At 40.7% G+C, this 16591-nt stretch overlaps 1 protein-coding gene across 1 annotated transcript in view; it reads right to left on the bottom strand.

Annotated features, from left to right (window-relative positions):
* The window catches only part of GALNT2 (polypeptide N-acetylgalactosaminyltransferase 2), a 67116-nt gene that overhangs the window by 38770 nt on the left and 11755 nt on the right, over positions 1-16591 (bottom strand). The gene's annotated exons all lie outside the window — the stretch shown is intronic.

Here is a 16591-nt window from a genome sequence, read left to right on the forward strand (position 1 = left end):
GAGTCACTCCTCCCTCCAAGCAATGATGAAATAAATGAAATAAACAGCTTCAAATTCTGAGAAATTTTAAGATGCAGGGCTTGTAACATGAGCTTGTTTTCTGTGCCATAGTTGTTTGATTTGCCATAGAAGGGATTAGACAATAAGCCTTAGACTAGTTTACAATTTTATGTTAACAGCTGAATTCATTTCTGCATTCTCACAGAACCAAGCACGAGGTCCTCACCAACAGAAATTACATGGCAGTCGCAGTAATCTATAAATTTTCCCCTTCTAATCACAGGTATATACCGGGGGGGGGGGCAGCCGGGTGCACTTGCCCAGGCCTTGGAGGGCTAAGCTGGCCGGCCGGGAGACACCAGAGACTGGCTAGGAGGTGGGCTAGCTTGCTTCTGCATATATTATACTGAATATGAATAGGGCTCACATCAGTGGATTCATTGCTATATTTAGTTTTAAAAATTGGGCATCCCTCCCCTCATCCCCCTATGTGCACTGCTCTACAATAGAGACAATATATGATGCTAACTTTAGTAAATCTTGTGTTTTGAAAACCAGTTCTACCCCAGTGTATTTTCAATGAGTTAACAGCAACTGGAAGAACTACCAACAAAAACCAGAAATGAATAAATATGCCTATTTTATGAACTTGCTGGTCCTTATTCTACATCTTGCATGTGAACTTTTCTTCAGAGTCATGTTTCGTGTTTTGGCCTATTGATTTCCCAATAATCGAGTTTAACTCTGGTGGCCGTTAAGACATTAAAGTTTGTGAAATATGAGCTTCTATGTAAACAAAAGCAAAGAGAGAAAGAGAGAGAGAGAGAGAGAGAGAGAGAGAGAGAGGGAGGGAGAGGAAGAAACGGGAATATACTTATCATCATTCTGATGGCTCTGTATTGGGGTGTTAGTTTATATCATTTTAGGAATTACTGCATTTGATACACACCTTTAAATTGTTGCATAAAAAGGCAACCTGTTTGAAACAGAAGGACTCTTCCCTAATTAAAAATGTTTGTAGTTTCTTTTAAAAGTTAGATTGTATTACATTTGCAACACAGCAAACTGTAGGTCCAAGTCAGACTATAAATTCAGCATTCTACGATGAATGACAGCAACTCTCCAGGGTTTCAGACAGGAATCTTTCCAAGCACAACCTGGCGATGGCAGAAATTGAACCAGCAATGTTCTGTGTGCAAATCATGTGTTTCACCACTGAGCTATAGCCCTTCTTCAATTGGGGGTGAAGGTAGTGAGAGAAATAGAACCATGTTTTCACTATAATCCTAGCCCTGCACATCTGCATTCCTGGAAGTAGGGAGAAAATGATGGGATATAATATTGGTTGAGGAGACGGCAGATAACTGCATAACAAAACAATCCATAATTAAACGTAATTCTTACTGAACTCAATGGAACTTGGGAATACAATTGTGACAGGTTAATGTCAACATAGCTTATTTGCTAAATTTAGTTAATTTACACTCCACTTTTAGGCAGAAACAACCTCCCACAAGGCAACTTACAGCACTATAAATTTCAAGGAATATTGCTCAGATGGAGTTAATACAGCCCCTGCTTTGATTTGCTCGTGCTGTATTTTCCCCTATTGTGTTTCCCATGAAACATCTGAATGGAGAAAAAAGCTAAGCAGAGAACTACACAATCACCTCTACTAGCTGGATATATCTTCACAGAAGTTACAGAGCCAGGGACACCAAGTGGAAAAATCAGAATTTCCAATGGTAATAAAGAAAAGGGCACCCCCACCCTCACGGGGGCTTTGCCCTTTGAGATATATGACAGTTACTGCCCAAAAATCATGCACAACTGTAACTTTAAAGGAGACGATGGCAGCAGCCATTTCTCACGAACAGGCTTTAGTAAACTAAGCACAGAAGCCAATTTCTACAGACTCACGCCTGAAGCAAATATATAAAGGAAGTTATAAGTATTTAGATTAACTGACAAAGACAGCATGACGCACAAGCTTCACAGATGAGAATAATCCCCGTCCTGCAATGTTTTATAGCAATACATTTACGTCAGCCCATGTAAAAAATGGCAGATAAGGCTAGGCAAACACTATTAGACAACTATTCAAATGTTCAGCATTGGGGGACTCAACTAATGATGCAGGAAGGTTTCTTCCGCTATGTATCGACTAAGCACTTTTTGTTTCAAGACACAATACAGTTTGGTATGTTGTCTGTTGTAACACAATGGATTTAAAAGCAGCAAATCTATCATTTTCATGGTACCTTAGCTTTTTATTCCTATTTCTTATATTCACTACAGTACAAAAAGATGAAGGTAACACGACCTGTAGCATTCTACATAGACAACCAAGGTACAAAATTTATTTGACCGTGTTTCTAAAATATGTCTAGATATCCTGACCAGATTGGGCTGAAGCAGACTTCAGGCCAGACTGACTTGTTCTGAATTGATTTGTGCAGATCTGTAGCTCAAAACAGGCTCTCAGAAAGCCTGCAGTGTGTTTCTGAAATGTTGCAATTATTAATTTCAACACCATATAAGGAGAATGCCAGGGTAAGTAGAAGGCAGGAAGGAGTCGGGAAGGCTAGTCACCCCAGCCAGCACTCTCCAATCACAGTGCTTGGGAGCTTCTGTTGATGTTGGGGCTAGTTAGATAATTCCTGCCTGTGGTCCACAAGTGGGCAACCTGTAGCATAGGGGTGCATTTATGCAGCCCCTCGTACTTCCTGAAATTGCCTATCATTGTTCCTTCCATTTGTTTTCTCCTTCTTTTCATGGATTTTAAAAGTCTAAGTGCTTGCTCACCTGGGCTCCTAAAATATGGTGTTATTTTAATCTAAACTTAGGATAGTCAAACCTAGGAAGAGGAAACAGCTTTTTATCATATATTTTATTATATAAAAATTCAGAGTAGTAATTGAATGCCGTGGGGTGAGGGGACAAAAATCAAAACAGAAAAAGTATCCTTTGGGACAGTAAATCTTCCCAGCTTGTAAGAGCACTAATCTTATAACTCATCAAAATAAAGGGAAAAGATGTTTCAGATATATTCCAAACAGCCAACACATTGTAAGAATCTCAAGCAGGGATATAATTTGGAAAACATGGGAACATTTAAAAACCCTGTCAATGACTGCAAAATACATCTTCACTTAATTATGGTCATTGTTGACCCACCATTATGTTTAGGTAGTTTAATGCAGCGAAGTTTTCAACTGAAGGTTAAAAAATTCACACTCTAATTGTTTGCATCTAAAATGAGAGTCAGTCCATATCTGTGCAATTATACACAGACAGCTGGATGAATGCTAGGTTTGCTGAGATGAATTTCTCCAGACTGTGTGGAATGTCAATTATACCTTAAGACTGGCTTCTATAAAATAATATATTCCAAGCCATTGCCATTATTCTGAATAATGCCTAGTACTTTGGTTTTACAAAAAGATTCCCAAAGGATTATTAAAATGGACACTGCATAAATTTGGAGGCATTGGACAGAATGTCATTTGCACAGGGAAAATAGTTTGTGTGTGGATGGTTTAATAAAATCCAAGAACACAATTTAAGATCTAGTGAATGGATTTATACAATTTAGAATGATGAATACAAAACACATTTCAGTCACTAGCATGTTCTCCATCCCAAGATGTAGTAAAAGGCAGGGAAAGGTAAGGTTGGGTTGCAGCTTTTAGGAGTGTCCCTCTGTGTACTTTAGGAAACTCCAAAATTAACTCTGCCCAGAAAGCACATATCTAAGAGATATCTAAGTTAATTTAAGAAAGAAAACACATACCAAAAACTATGAACTAATCCAAGTAAGTTAATCAAAGAACCAGGTGTGAAATACAAAGAGCTTTTCTATTCTAGTAAAGTTCCATAAAATACGAGAGATACAATGCTCAAAAATGAAGAACAGAATTGCCTTTGCTACAAAAGTAGTGGGTCAATTTCATAGTTCCTATGAATGGGGCTCCATTTACAATTTACAATTGCCCCAGCTTCATTGTCCCCATCCCCCCAAATCTGCTCTGAAGGGTTGGAGCAGGGGTCGGCAGCGTGTGGACCATGGGCCAGATGCGGCCCACGAAGACCGTTTTACCAGCCCACGAGCCACCCCCGAACCAAGCCGCTTGCTTGGCGAGTTCCCCACGCACTGTGCTAAACCAGCGCAGTGCAGCACAGGGACTCGCCGAGCAGCACCAGATATTGCATCTGCGCACGCGCAGATATTGGAAACTGCGTCCGCGCATGTCCAGACACCAAAAATCGCTTCTGCACAGGCGTGATTTCCAGCATCTGGGCATGTGGAGAAGCGATTTCCGGTGCCGTTGACATGCGCAGACGCAATTTCTGGCATTGTGCTGCGCCAGTCTGGCCCATGGACAATCTCCGTGGGAGTGATCCAGCCCATGGCCGGTAAACCTTGGCGACCCCTGGGTTGGAGGTTCCATACTGGGAGGTGGCACAGAAGGGAAGGAGAAATAGTGACAATCACTACTCCTCTCCCTCTAAGATTAGCAGCCCCCATGAATCACTAGCACTTTTGCAAATACAAGTGCAACTCTGGATCTAAAACACTGTTTATACCAGATTAACAGGCCATTTCTGGAAAATTCAAAATGCATTGTGTAACAGTGTGACAGACATGAGAACAGCCTGGGATGTGTTGGAAGAGAAGATGCTTGCAATTTCTTAAGAGAAGCAATTTAACAGCCAAGTTTTCTACATATCCTGAAATAGCCATCTGTGTGTTTTTATGTCCACTTTCCATTTGTAAATATATGCAATTTCTTTGCATTTCAGTGGTGCAATATTTAACACATTTGCTTCCAGAACGAAGTCATACTAATAGAGTTTTAACTATGGTATGTTTAGAAGGCTGCAATGTGTGTTTGTGTACCACGTTCCCCTTACAAGACCCTCAGACATTTAAATCAGATACAGATAACAATTTGCAGTTTAGCAAGCTAGGTGGGCCACTGAGTAAAAGAAGGGTTTGCAGTACAACTTGTCAATGTAAGCAAAACTTGACACCGTGCTGTGTTTCACTGAAAAGAAAGATACAAGTAAGACAGAGTGTCTACATCTTGCTTTCTCAACCTGGTGCCCTCCTGAAGTTTTGGTCTGCAACCTCATCAGCCCCAGCCAGCAGAGGGGGAAATGAAATAGATTATCCTGAAAGGCAACACGGTTGGATGGAGCCTAACAGGAGCACTCCATGCTCATGCTACATTTTATTGCAGATTCCACTTGTAACATTTGTAAAAGCAAAAATCAGGTCAAACTTCAAGACTGGCTAGGGGAGTTTATTACATCATATTGCTGATATTTCAAGCTTGCTAGTACTGAACCCAAGTTGCAACCATTATTGCCAACCTGTGCAGCACTAATATGAGCAAAGCACTTCACAATCGATATTAACTGGGGAAAGTAACTACTAGCATTTTCTGAATGTCAATACAGAAGTACCAGAACAGAACAGTATCGCGACTGCAATCCAAAGGCATGCATAATGTGCATGCATAATGCTATGTGTGCATACTGGTGCCTTTCCACCTTCCCAACCAGTCCTCCACATGCCCCTGAAATGCAACTTCTGGGAGTTGGGAAACTCTCTTAAGCTACATGTAATGGGAGAGGGATCATTTGATTCCATTTGTGTGTAGAGAAGCATTTTCAACTGGCACACAGAGCCCTTTGGGTCCTGGAAAATACTTTTCTATTATGTCATGAAAATATTATTATAGGATTATAAGAAGCCAAGGACAGAATTGTCCTCATAGAAAGGGTGCTCTGAGCACATTCTAATAGAGGCTGGGGTGGGGGTCATTTTCCCGGTAGGCCCCGGAGAGCTGCAAATTCTCCAGAAATTGGCAAAACACCTCCTTTCCTTCCATAAATGAGACCCTCTGTCAAATAACAAAAAAGCTCTTCTGTTCACATTCGGTGTCTGAAAGGGCACCTATAGGATTTCAACTGCATGCCAGTCTCTGATTCTTTTGCCTCTGGAGTGCAGGCATGACCAAAGTGATTTTTTTTAAATCACTGCCCCAGAGAGAAAGCGAGACACAATACACATAAAAAGCTGCTGCCATGTTTGCTTCAGCAATAGCAGTGAATACCTTTCAGCTACTTTTCACTAGTTAAACTCTCTCTCATTTGAGAGTTGACTCAGTCCTGGCTCAAGCAGTTTCCATCTGCTAAATGTGCTTTGATTCTTAATTAACACCAATATATTCAGAACCAAACACTGCTAAGAAAGCTGAAAATAACAGTCTTTGTACATAAATAAGCAAATAAAATTCTGAGAACTGAAGCCAGGCAATAGCAATCAAGCAGGAGCCTGTCTTGTGTGGTCTTGGCCATCTGAAGAGTCTTTCTGAAACCACAGATTAACAAGAAAGGGCAAGGATCTCTCATCCATGGAGGTAGGAACCTTGCAGGTAGCCAGCGGCTCACTAAACAAGAACTTGCTTTCTCCTTACAGTGCTCTGGCTAATGAGGTTAATGTTACTTGAACTACAAACAACCCTCAACTCTATCTAGTTTTATTAACATCTAATGAATTAAATACTTAAATATATTATACCATGCATATACTGTGGTATCTGAAGAAGTGTGCATGCACAAAAAAGTTCATACCAATAACAAACTTAGTTGGTCTCTAAAGTGCTACCCGAAGGAATTTTTTTATTTTGTTTCGACTACGGCAGACCAACACGGCTACCTACCTGTAACTAGATTATTGGATGTTACCTGCTTCTATAAATTATAAATTTTAATAAATTAAAATGAGTAACAATTACTTGTTTTGAATTAATTAAACATTTACCCATGCAAACATTTGCCTAGAGACTCTCACTCCTACTTTCCCCATGGGAAAAAGACACACACCATGGGAGTCTAGTAATCTACCTTGAAAGCCTTGCTGCACAAGGCAAAAACCTGATCCAATGCATGTTGACTGAAAAGTAAGTCCCACCAAGTTCAAATAAGCCCAAGAATACCGGTTCTATGTATCCAAACAAACTTCTGTTTGCAACACAAACACTTCCGTGTAATCTTACTGTAACATGGTGGTTTGATGACACAATCATGCCAAATCTTTATTTTCAGATCAAGAAAATCTTAGGACTAGTATTGCAAAAAAGTAAGTTCAAACAGGTAAGAGACAGGCATTACTGTAGTTTGCAAAGCCCTAGTATATTGGAATGAATTATTATATACAGGGTTATAGAAGGATTATTTATAAAAAATCCTTCACATTTACTCTTATAGGAAAAAAATCATTCCCCCCCCCATATGAAAATAAGTAATTATAGAGATGAAAAACTCAGCTACCATCAGCCCACTGAGCTGACAAGAATATTGCAATCTCACCCATATGACATTTGTTTAGCATCGCTCAGATTTCAGTAGTCATTTGAAGCAGTCATACCTGTAATATATGGAACTATGAGAGCAGCATGAGCTAAATTCTTGAGCTTCTGAGTATGCATTCCTAGATCAACACACCAAGATGAACCCAAGGATGCATATATGGTATTTAGAAGAATTGACAACATAATGACCAATAATGCGAAAAGAATAACTGTGTTAAAGACAAAAGGCATGACTGCATTGATGTTATTAGAGAACATAGTAAGCCAGCCTAGACCTCGGAGGAGTGTTAATTTTTTCAAGGCATGCTGAAGGTGACACACATTTGTCAAGAGAAATATTTCCTACAACTGGGTGCTTCACAGGCAGAGGAAACCTTAGTTAAAAACTGCCAGAATGACAGTAACAGAACCAACTCAAGTCTACAACTGACTGAGCAACTTTAAAGGTCATGTAGCAAAAAGCAAGCTGAAGCAAGTTACAAACAGAAGTCCTATAGTTAACCGAGAGATGTGTTAACAGTATAATATTTGTTTCTGGAAAACTTCAGTGTATCATTCTTAAAGCAAATCACACAGAAGGAACTTTGTTTCCAGAGAACAGACACCAAAGCACAGGTCATTTCATGATACACATGCTATCAAGAACATTATATAATGATGAATATCTATCGGGCAACACTAACATCTGCAGCAAAACACTGCATCCTTTCTTGAACAGGCACAAGACCAAGCGCAAATCCCCGTCACCAAATAAATCCAAGGGCAGATCAATTAACCGCTGTTAAGTTTTGAACAAGTCAGACAAGGCCAATGTAGGAGCATAACAAAAGATTTATTTCCGACTACATGGATTTTTAACTTTCAACAGTTCCTTCCTCTGCAAAGGGAAACTTTTGACTTATCAAAGCATAACTTATAGGTAGACTCAACTTTCTTCCCTTTTAGGTTTAAATTGGTAGGGAAGGCCATTCTTTTCTACTGAGCATTAAGAGGAACAGTTGTTTCACTCCCTACTGCTTATTTTTTTAAGCCTGCAGTTTGTTAGTTCTGCTTGCTGCTGTGTCTTTATTCTGTGTTTTTGTTATGGTTTTGGTGGGTGGAAATTCTTCATCTTTATCTGTGAGGTACCCTTGTATATAATTTTTGGGTAGAAAGGCAAGATATGTTATTAAATAAATATAATAAAATAGCACCTTGAACATGCAACAGTAGAGTTGTCAAATACAAGCCCTTGTTATCAAAAACAAGAGACGGTACATTTTAGGAAGTTTTTATCATAAAAAATAATTGCCTCAGAACAGCACGAAGCACTGTGTTATGACTACACGTGTGTCTGCTTTAAAAATAGATTCTAATTGAGTTTCCTCGGTGGTTGATTTTATTATGCTAAACAACTAAATTGCTGAAAAATCAGTAACTAAACAGCTGCTTTTTCACAGGATTTAGAAACATCTGTTTGCTTTGATATAAACCAAGGCAGGTCCAGGAGTCTGCTGACATATACAACCCACTAAGAGAACAATGAAGTTCATCAGAGATAGCATATAAAAACCTTAATTTGAAAACCATACGAAAGTATTAACAAGCACCGAACATTCAAGTCAAGGTAACAAAAAGTTCACTAATGAGTTGCGCCACAGACTGACTAGACTATAATACTTTACAGTACAACCCTATGTGCATTTACCTGAGATTAAGTCCCACTGAACTCAATTGGACCAACTTCGGAATGAACCATCACAGAATTGATGGTTCACAGATATCCTTTGTTTCTTTCTTTTCTTTTCTTTTTTTTAATTTTAATGAATTTTATTAGTATTTTCCACAACACAACAACAACATGAAAGATATCAAAATATAACAATACACAACACACAAAAATCAACATTCGAAAACTGAAAAAGACAAAAACAAGCAAACAAACAAATCCATATCTTACAAGTTAATATTATAAACACTAAAACAACAACAAGACATTGACTTCCACCAATCCCACAGCACCTCCTTTATCTCTCATTTTGTCTTCCTGTTTTCCTGTTTTCTTTATCCTCTCTATCCTAACATCTAGATATAAATCCTTCTTTCATGTCCTTTCACTTCACAAGGTTATTCCAGACTCAGCCAGATTTCTACCCTCGAACCTTGGCTTTTGAGGTATTCATTTAGGCACTCCCATTCTTTTTTTACTTCACTTTTTGGTTTTTGTCTTATTATATCTGTCATTTTGGCTAGATATCCTTTGTTTCTTTTATTTCTATTCCCCTCAGCTATCCCTGCTCCTCCCAACACACACAAATGGCAAAATCCAACTGTTGGAGCAGTAGTTTCTCCAGTCCTTTCCACTATTGCAACCCTCAAAATTCATCTTGTTTATAAGGTGTTCTGCCTTCCTCTGTGGTGTGCAACTTGACTCACTTGCATCAGTCAGCTGCAAATTCATTCTATGGTCATACCTCGGGTTACATACACTTCAGGTTACAGACTCCGCTAACCCAGAAATAGTATCTCAGGTTAAGAACTTTGCTTCAGGATGAGAACAGAAATCGCACAGAGGCGGTGCAGCAGCAGGAGGCCCCATTAGCTAAAGTGGTGCTTCAGGTTAAGAACAGTTTCAGGTTAAGAACGGACCTCCAGAACGAATTAAGTACGTAACCAGAGGTACCACTGTATATGCATCGTGCAGAACGGATCCATTTTCTTTGTGACATTCGGTTGCTTAGGTTTGTGCAATTTGATCTTTGAGGGTCAATGTCTGCTACATGAAAATAATGTCTAAAGATTAGGGTGGCCCAGCCTTTCACACCAAGTGGGTCACAAGAGTACTTCAACATGGAACCTGCGGGCCGCACACTGCCTTACTGTGCAGGGTCGGGGGAGCGAATCAAAAATTTGACACCCCTGCCAGCCCTCACAATGACTTCCCAAAGCCAGCTAAGCAAGGTGCCCACTGTTATGGTCTTCAGCAATACCGTTTCTTAATGCCATCGTTATATGAAGAAGAGGAGGAGTTTGGATTTGATATCCCGCCTTTCACTCCCTTTTAAGGAGTCTCAAAGCGGCTAACATTCTCCTTTCCCTTCCTCCCCCACAACAAGCACTCTGTGAGGTGAGTGGGGCTGAGAGACTTCAAAGAAGTGTGATTGGCCCAAGGTCACCCAGCAGTTGCATGTGGAGGAACGGAGACGCGAACCCGGTTCCCCAGATTACGAGACTACCGCTCTTAACCACTACACCACACTGGCTCTCTAGTAACCATTGAAGAAACATCTCAAAACATACAATAGTTTTGAGATTCTGAAGGTTTAATGGTGATTCCTTTTTGTTTCAGCCACAGACTGATCTGGCTATAGTCCAGAATCAGAAGCAGATTGCTGACAAGGCAGTTCTGTTGAGAACAATTTTTAATAGCAAAAGTATGAGTTATGCATACTCAATGAAGGCACCTGAACTCACCTCACATTCTCAACCTTGTGTAGTTCATTAGCCCTTTTACTTAAAAACATACAGCAAAGAGGTTTCCTAAGCCTAGCAGCGGGTAGGTGGGCGAGTTCCTCAAGCAAAGCCTCTCTAAAAGAGTTTGAAGGCTGGCGAGCCTTGCTTAAAGGAAAGTGAAGAACGATGAATCCTTCCTGGGATAAGAGAACACTTTTTTTGTCAACTTGGGAAAGCAAGTTGCCTCGTTCCAACAACCTCCACTGTACAAACAATGTAAACAACAGCAAACATGTTCAATTACGGGGGAGGAACATGGAATATATTATGTCTCTTGTATATAAACTGAGGCACAAAGATTTAGGTACCCTGCTTCTCCAAGATGAAAAACCCTTATTATGATCAGTATTAATTCTGTGCCTCATCCCACTGGGGGCTATAATCAATCAAGTCACACTGGACAAATTCAGTGGGTGGTATCCAAATAAATAGATCCACTAGCCCAAATATTTCCACTTGCACAACAGAACTTTCCCCTCTCTTCTCCCCACATGCCCCATCTACATCTGTTCTGGGGGTTCCTGCAACCCTATGGAATAGATTTGGGGAGGCCACAGGGATGCACAGGAAGAGGACAGAGAGAAGTTCTCCCTCTAAAAGGACTTAAGGTAGCAATGTCTATTTATTTCAATGCAGTAGCTGGCTGAAACACCCAGAAATAAGCTCATTGTACTCCCCCTGCCCCACTGAGGTTTTGAAACAGATTCTGTAGGAATGAGGAGATAATTTTTTATCCAAAGGGTGGAAACTTATTCTCTGCAAAACAAGATTATTTCCAGGTTTAACTTTCATTCCCCACCCAAAAAAATGTGGTAGTCCCTTTAATGGCACTACACTAAGGAAAACACACACATCCTATATTCCACATTGCTTCCACAGCAAATGTTACCAGCTGGAAGGGAATAGGAACCTTCTGTTGCAAATTGCATGCCTTTAGCATGCAACTGTGATTCCGCGCCCGACCCCCAAGTTGTTCCTAGTTTGCTTTTACTTTACCTTTTCTCTCAAGAGTCCATAAATATTTGTGTCGAAGTTATTAAGCCATTAAATAAACAATCCAGTCATCATAAAATAAGTTTGACAGCATGGGTGGCATTTGGAAAAGATGTGCTAGATTGAGCTTCAGAGTATTTCATTTCTTCAGCATATGAACAGGTGCTACCCCGAGAACCATTCAAACAGCTGTTAGACAGGCTTTTTTATTATTCAAGACAAAAAGAAATATGCAGTTCTCCAACCATATTCTTAACTACTGGTTTAATTATATCTTTCAATAATAAATTTGAAAAGAGAAAGATGGCAAGTTTTTGATCACATTTGGATGATTATATCTTGGCTTAATAATCCAAGATACAAATGAGACTTGCACCTACACATGCAGCCAGTGACTTCCCTTCTCCCTTCACAGTATGAATTCAATGCAGAAGTCACCGGTTAACCACAGTTTTCTATTCCATCCAAACTGAGGAACTGTTTAACTAGCTGCTGGGAAAACAAGGCTCATTCATTCCATGGCTAATTAAGCTGAGATACAATTGTCCAAACAAGTTATCTGAGTATTCTTTCAAAACAGAAGTATCCTAAACAGTGAAGACTTGAAAGAGTAAAATCCTAAGAATTGTTTTTGAGAAATGTTAATTTTTTTACCTGCCTTGAGTCAATGTTGTCAAACCTTTTAAAAATGCCACACAAAATCCAAAGGCTGGAAGAGACTTTGAATTACCGGTAGCACCTGACACCTGCTCTCTGCCTAGCTGTTTGGCAGGTAGGACCAGAAGCAACTGATATCCTTACGGACTGCTTTTCTGGCCTGAGAATACTCCTTTATGGTAGTTTTGCTGCTTTCTGAAGAATACATTCCAGAAGTGGCAGCGTACAACTATAGTTCCCCATAGGAGTTACTCTGGGCTTCAGTTGTGTCTCCTATGCTTTTATCATCAAAATAAAACCACCAGGAAAGGTCATCAAGGGGTAATATATCATCACTATATATTAATAAAACCCAGCTGTCTTGCTTTTCCATTAAAAACTACATTTTTTGACTCCACGGAAGTTAGCAGCTATGGTAAGGAGCTTTGCAGTGGGGGGGGGGGGGGAAATGACATGAAAAGAAAGGTTACATGCTACTCTCCCCCTGTGGACCTGATCCAGACTGTGGTAATAGACAGCTCCTTTTTGATCAAATCACACTTTTCAATCAAGGAACTCCCATGCCACATTCGGGTTGACTTTCAAACCAAAAAGGTATCACACATGAAGTCCTCCAACCTAAGGTTATGAACTTGCAACTCTGAAATGATAATTCTCAGCAACGAATTAATTCGTACAAATGGTGTTATTCTGTATTAGGCTATAAGGTTTAACAGGAGGAGCATTCCATTTGCTAGAAACAAATCACAGTATGAAAGAACTGAACCAGTTGAATGTTGAACCTGGATGAGGGAAGCCAAGGTTCAGACCACCACTTGGCCATGAAGCTCACTGCATGGCCTTGGGCAAGTCAGAACGAGGTTACTGTGTGACCCTGGGCAAGTCACCATTCTTTAGCACAAGATGGCTAATCTCCCCAATTTCTTCTGTCTCCGCAAGAACACACCAATTCTGGCAGCAACAGCAAAAAGAAAAAGTCACCCAGCTTTAAATACAAGCCCGCACTTAACTATTTATTTAGGTTGTAAATTGTAACTAATTAATATTGTATTTTTATACTACTGATATTCAGTAGTATAATAGAGCCAGGGGGGTGTAGTGGTTAAGAGCGGTGGACTTGTAATCTGGGGAACCGGGTTCGATTCCCCGCTTCTCCACATGCAGCTGCTGGGTGACCTTGGGCCAGTCACACTTCTTTGAAGTCTCTCAGCCTCACTCACCTCACAGAGGTAAAATTTTAATGCTATATTATATTAAAGATTAACGATTGGGATTAAAAAAGTGGAAAAGAAATTGCTGGACAAACAATTTGGACTGGAATACAAAAGAGGGAGGTATGAGGAGGTCCAGAAAATAAGTAAATTTAAACACGGAAATGAAAAGGTGATTGTTTTTAATTGTTCTGTTTCTTTGTTTCTCTTCTTTGGATTATGTACTGTGTATTTGTGTATTTCTTTTTTATGTGTATTTGTGTATTTCTTTTTTATGTTTTTCTGTTTAATCTTTTACTGAAACTTAATAAAAAATTATTTAATAATAATAATAATAATAATAAACATAGTTTCTACTTCTACCTAAGTGGAAAACATTAAAATGGAAGGTTCTTATCTTAAAAGCCATTTCTTCCTAGGAATTGTAACACTGCTACTGGTATTATTAGGCAACCATGAAGGTCAGAGAAGTGGAGGTTGGAAAGATATGAGGCCAACTCTCCATTGCAAAAAAAACAACAACAGAAGTCCTTTGCATCCCACAACTGCTAGAAGCAAACAATGCACTTGCACACTTTCCCCTTGAGTTTATGGAGCAATAATCCCAACAGCAGAGAGCAGCACATGCACTAGTCTACTAGGGCAAAGGTTGTACCCAATTCTCTACCCACCTTCCATCTCTGTGATCACTCTGAGGCCACCTAGGCACTGAAGTGATCAGCTGGAGGAGGGATTCAGCTTCATCTCAGACTCTCCCCACCCCCTGCCCAATTCTGCCTCCCCCAACTTCTGTAATCTCCTTTCACTGAAATGACTGTGTAAAAGAGGCTTGGGCCTGGAACATGCCTTCCCCATTCAACTTGACAGTCCTTTGCCCTTGCAATTCTTTTCCCCCCCAAAGAAAAAAGATTTACGGATTCCTACATTAGTTTTAGACCATTACAACATGTCAATCGCAAGCTTGCGGTTGACCGCCAGGTTGTTTGGGTTGTTTCTGTTTGATCGTGGGGCCTTTCTCTGCAACCTCAGATGCAGCAGCAGCCGCAGCCGCTATCAGTCTCCACAGCAATACAACCCTGAGCAGCTTGAGGGCTAGGGGAGATGGAGGGAGGCATGAGGGAGCTGAGATGTCTGTGTGATGCTGCTGGAAGAGGGGAGGTGGGCTTACCATGACTTTCCCAATGGCAAAGGGGGTGGCTGAGCTGGGGAGAGGTCTGCATGATGCTGCTGGAAGAGGGGAGGCGGGCTTAGCTTGGCTTTCCCGATGGGGATCAGGAACAGCCGCGCAGCCCTCTTTGACGGGGGGGCAGGAGGGGGGGGAGGGCAGGCACTATTGGGATCCACATCAGCTGTGAGGCTCCCTTTGGTGGGGGGGGGGAGAGAGACTCGGAAGGGAAAGAGTTAACAGAGAGAGAGAGGGAGGGAGAGAAGCTGGCTCCTCAGATCTGTGCAAACTAATATACAAATATAGTTCGACTTTTCTCACTTGTTTAGTTACTTCTCCATCCAGTAACTATTTGGATCTGTGATAATGATATCCAAACATAACTACTGTATCTGTGAAATAAAGATCCATTTATTTATTTATTTATTTATTTATTTAATAAACTTAAATGACTTTGGAGGGTGGTAGATCACTGCCAGTTTTTGATATTTGTTGGCAGATCGCAGGCAACTTGAGGTTGGACGTGCCTGGTTTTAGACTATGTACAAAACTGGATAAAGGCTCTGATGAAACTACTGCTGAGATTTTCAAAAGCAGCTGCAGAGTTCTCTACTAAAATACGAAATCTTCTTGCCAGGCTTGAAGCAATAGGGTTTCTCTAAAAGAAACTGGGGTTGCTTCCCCCGTAAACCTGTCAATGGATTACTGTTGAGCATTAAAGGCGCTGCACATGTTTGCTCGTTCTACTAAATAGGAGATGAGGATTGAGAAGAGGCAGACTACACATAATTTAATGCTACAGCCTTTGCTCTATCATTCAACCTCCAAACGACTAGAGAACGGCTAGGATTTGATGAAACCCCAGGTGATAATGCAGCTCATTAAAATGAAAGCCTACCATTAATCTTCTCAAGTCCTTTTCATCCCAACTTATCAAAATTGTTCCCAGCGCACAAGGCTACCTCTTTCTTCTTCTTGGATGCCCCATAGAGCACTTGGCCTTTTGCCTTGCTTTTCTTCAATGCTTTTGACAGTCAAAGGAAAGTAACACAAATAATGAAATAGGGAATACAAAAAAATTAAAAAAGGAAATGACAGGGCACCTCACTAAGTATTATAAAGAAGTTCGTTCTTTAGACTTGCTCCCTACTTTTGTTACTCTTCACTGAATGTTCTGCACAGGCATCGCTCAGTCTCATGCAAGGCCCAATACTGTGGCTGTCAATTTGTCTCAAGACCCCAGTGACTAAGCAAGCTGAGCCAAGAGATCTGGTCTCCCCGGGCAACTACAAAACCCTAAAAGCACAAGAAGCATGGGTTGCAACAGGGACTGGCTGGTAATTTCCTCTGGTGAAAGATCTGCCATCAGGGCTACGGCCTGCACTTTCCCAACTTCACACACCCACAAGAAGTGCCATGCCCAGCTGATGTGGGATAGGGCTGGCACTCTCATCAGGGCAAACTGCCTGCCAGCCCTGTCCCACCTCAGCTGGGCATGGCAGTTATTGTGGGTGTGCGAAGTTAGGAAAATCCAGGCCATGCGTGGCCCTGACAGCAGATCATTCACGTGCTTTGCAGTTCTGACACAGTTTTGCTACTCATTGCATGTGCATCTTCAACCCTCAGATGGGTAACTGAATGCTCAATGTCCCAGAGCAAACTTGGATAGCCAGTCCCCTTCTTAGCTCTGC

The sequence above is a fragment of the Podarcis pityusensis genome (assembly GCF_964106645.2).
Source record: "Podarcis pityusensis genome assembly, chromosome: 3".
NCBI classification, from domain to species: domain Eukaryota; kingdom Metazoa; phylum Chordata; class Lepidosauria; order Squamata; family Lacertidae; genus Podarcis; species Podarcis pityusensis.